Below are 4,400 nucleotides of genomic sequence, written 5' to 3' on the forward strand. Positions count from 1 at the left end.
AAGTGAAACAAGTGAGAGACAGATTGCTTCTTTGTCTTTCTCCTTCCTCTTTTCATCTTGTCCCATCAAGACAGGAGCGATTACAAGAGGAGACTATTGAGACACTGTTTACTGAGACAGAACACTTATATTAATGTCGCTGAGACATGCTTTGGGTATTTGGGTGTGCTCCAAAAAGCAGGATGCAGTCTGCTGAAAAGAAGCTTTTCCCTTGTGTTAAATCAAAACAACATGTGACATAAAGTTAACGAATTTGGAGAGCAAATGAAGTCAGGTAATTGATTCAAGGACCGAGGCTTGGGGTAGATTGCTGAGGGGAGAGTGGCTGCTTTTCTATTCTTTAATGATGATATTAGTGGGTATACTCAGTGTGAGTCATGCTTTATAGACTGAAGACTGTGCTGCAGTGTCTGAGTGTTCATGGGAGGTTATGTGGGCAACTGCTGGTTTGAAGTAAATCACTGCTGGGGTTCTGCTCACTTGCCTCAGGGATCTCCAGCTCACTAGCAAGGAATTACACACACTGGGAAGAAGTGGTGAGGGAGCACTGAGAGCCTCGTCCTGCTGTGTTTGTGTATATAAATGTGTGTATGTCTATATTTAAGAAATTGCAGCACATGTGTATGTTTATACGGTTGCTTAATGAACCTGTGTGGGTGTGTGCTCCAGACTTCCCGACAGCATTATCTCAGGAAGTCTGACAGTCTATCTTTGTGTATCTTTGTGTTATTTCTCTGTCTAGTTTTGTCTGGTCCACTGTGTGTGTGTATATATATGTGTGTGTGATATGGATACGCTATGATGGCCGTCGTATTTGCTGACTCATAAAAGCACTGAGCAAACCCACCCCCACTCCACCACTGGTGTTTGGACAGCCCATCTGGTTTTCATGAAGGAAGAGGAGTACGAAATCAGCATCAATCTGCTGCGGTCTGCTTTCATCCTGATGAAGAAATGACTGATTTTTCTGATTTTGTTTTAAACAGCATTTCACTACTAACAAATCAACAATGACTGCATCAAAGTATTGACTTTGGTGACAATACAGTTGCTCTTAGCAGCATGGAGCATTTTAGCTTTAGCTCAGTGTTGCTTGCTTTATAGTCTGCAACTTTTCCCAGGTAGTCAGCTGAATCTGGCTGACTGAGACTCAGTGTTTGCATGCTCAGTGGCTCACCAAAATTAGGCTGACTCAAGCCAAGCAATGGTTGCCAGATTTGGATAGTTGTTGTGTTTAGACAAGTTTGGACTGACGGTTGGCACATTTAGCTGAATTTGGAGCTATTGTTGTTCTACTGTGGCAACCTAAAAGCAAGAAACATACAGACAGACTTCACTTTAAGCACACAGACTCTAACCAGTTTAATGAGGGCAATTTTGGGTCACCATTCATTCCACGCAAGTTTGTTTTCTTGCTCCCTGCTAGGTTTGGGCCTTTATGAGCCCAGAAAAGCATAACATTATATTTTGAAAGATTGAATGGTGATACAAATCTCACAAATCTTACAAATATTGAGCAATCTTAAGCTACCAGCTTGGATCATAGGTAGTATTATTTGACATTATTTAAATAAAGTTAAATAGTAGCATTATTTATAGATTATTTAACTATGTTATCTAAAACACAAAGTTGTAGTCAGATGTTTACTTACACTCATCATGGGCATGAATACCATGATAATATGGAGCATTTAAACATTTCTTTGAGCTGTTAGCAAACATCTTTAATGACTTTAAAAAACAAGAATTGGGTGCAGATTTTTATTTATTTATATTGGATTCTGTCTGATCTACACAGGGTCATAATTATACATAAAGGCTCAAATACATATGCCTACAGCCACTTGTTGTACTAAAGGTTTTAACATTTTACGACTACACCCTATTAAGTATTTGTCAGTGATCATCACTGACTACAACTGGTAGTCTGTCTTTGCTGGCATAAAAAGGCAGCACTTATCGGATTGGGAAAGTCAAGGACCACAGTGAATATTTAAGGAGGATTGTAGATTTACGCAAGTTAGGAAGCCATTTCTAAATGACTTCAGAATCCAAAATCATTAGTTCAAACAACTGTGCGCAAGTGCACGGTATTCAGATGTGGCAGTACCTCGCTGAGGTCGGGAAGAAAACTCAAACTCTTATCCTCAGATAAAAGGAAACTGGTTAGGATGTTTAGAAACAACTCAGGAACCACCAAGGCTCAAGCCAGCCATCAACTAGAAAGTGTTGTGACACCAGTGTCACTTTCTATAGTGAAACAAGTTCTACGTAGGTATGTACTGAGACGTGTCGGCCAAGAAAGAAGCCCTTGCTTCGAAATGGACACCTTTGGGCTTGACTGAACTTTCCTCACGTGGACAAGCCAAATACCTTCTGGAAAAACGTTTTATGGTCAGATGAGACAAACACTGAGCTATTTGACCACAGTGACAAGAGATATCTTTGGAGGATTATAGGTGAGACTTTCAGTCCTAAGAGCACTGTACCATGGTAAATGGACTGGTTCTCTACACAACATGCCTCATACACCCATTCACACACGCACACAGCATCTTTGGTTTAGTGTCTTGCTCAAGGATATTTGGCATGCAGACTGGAGTAGACAGGGATCAAACCACCAACCTTTCAATTAGTAGGTGATCTGCTCTACACACCATCTGCCAAGCATGGTGGTGGTAGCATCATGGTCTGGGGCTGTTTTGTTACCACTGGTACTGGCACACTGCACAAAGTGGATAGTGAAGAAGGATACTACCTTCAAACTCCTCAACTTCACCTCAAACGAACTAGATAGTTGAATCTTGGACACAAATGAGTGTTACAGCAGGATGATGATCCCGAGCACACATCAAACCTGGTTTTGGAAACGATAAAGCAGGCTAACAAAAAGCTTCTGGAAAGGTCTATCCAAAGACTGAACCTCAACCCCTCTGAAATATATGGATTAAGCTTAAAAGCCAGGTTCATTTCAGGAAACCAACCATCCATTAATTGAGCTCTACCAATTCTGCCAAGAAGAGTGAGCAATTAAGAAAGAAAATTAAAAAAAGCATTATTGCCTACCAGCAAATTAATGACATGCTGTTTATAGAAAAGTTAGGAACTGATACTCACATTTAGTTCTTACAGTTCCAGACACACTTATCCTCCAGGTACTCGGATAGATGTCCTTGTTTCTTCTGAAAGATTCTGTTACACCATTTGCATATTGTTCTTGATCATTCAACTCAAAATCTCTGGGAAGAAAACAGGGAAGTGGAAGAGAACGTAGCAATGAGGCTAGAATGGAATCGTAAATGTTGCCAAGATAGTTTTTTGTGGTTTAGAGTGAAAGACAAATTAGCACGGCTTTCTCTTTATGAAAGAAAAACATGTGAGGAATGTTTAGGAGACTGCAGTTTCTACAGAGTGGAAAACCACACCACAGAGACAGCTGGAGAGAGCCTTTGCTTTCATAATTGCAGCTACAACTTCACCTGAACACTTGATTAAAGGAAATATATTCTACCCCTTCTTCATATGAAGCAGATATTCATGTAATGTCTGGAATCTCCATGGATAAACAGACAGTGGTCAAGGCCAGCTGTGAGGTACTTGCACAAAGCGCCACACTCACATGCTCTCCCTGGCATTCAGCCGGCAGAAATAAACAGTTTCCTTTCATTTTTCCTCAAGACATTTCTCAGTCCAACAGAAGGTCCAGAGTTTCAGACAGAATACATCTTCTGATTCCAGATGTATAATGTAGTGCAGAGGGTGTAGTATTACATTCCTCAGACCTAAAGCAGAAGTATAGCCGAACCCTTCACATGCCTGCTGCTTCTTGGTTTGGACCTCTGCAGAGAATCCCTCCTGCTCTCCATTTTCCTTTGATATGGGTTAAACACTGGGCAGTCTGACAGAAGACAACTGAGGAAGAAAGGAAATGAGAAAGCCTGGAGGAGACAGTGTAAGTCAGGGAGGGACAGAAGAAAGGTGAAAGACAGACTTAGTCTCCTAAAAGCTCCCAGTGGTTAAAATAGAAAGGAAGGGGCCAAAGACGAGGGGGCTGGATTTCTGCAGCTCTCTGATTCTGGGTCATAAAAGTGTGCTAGTATCTGTGCGTATGTTTATGTGCATGACAGAGTAGGAAGTGGGATGGCTCGAACTTTAAAATTCATTAGCAGATACTGTACATTCAGTAAATGTTTTCCTGAACGCTTTGTGTCTCCGTTTGTGACACATTGTGTCTGTGGGTGTGCTTGGTTGTGTGAAAAAAGAGAAAAAAGCGTTTGAGAAAGAGCAAAGAAACTCTGAATAGCCTCGAGGGGGTTTTCCTCTGAAAGGGAATGCTTTTCTCCACCCCCTCACAGACACCCTCTACTTCGATCTCTCTCTCTTTCTCTGTCTCACTCCCA

The sequence above is a fragment of the Aulonocara sp. 'chitande type north' Nkhata Bay genome, linkage group LG5 (assembly GCF_057382095.1).
Source record: "Aulonocara sp. 'chitande type north' Nkhata Bay isolate Kocher_YH1m ecotype deep benthic linkage group LG5, A_spYH_male_GT1.1, whole genome shotgun sequence".
Classification (NCBI taxonomy): Eukaryota; Metazoa; Chordata; class Actinopteri; order Cichliformes; family Cichlidae; genus Aulonocara; species Aulonocara sp. 'chitande type north' Nkhata Bay.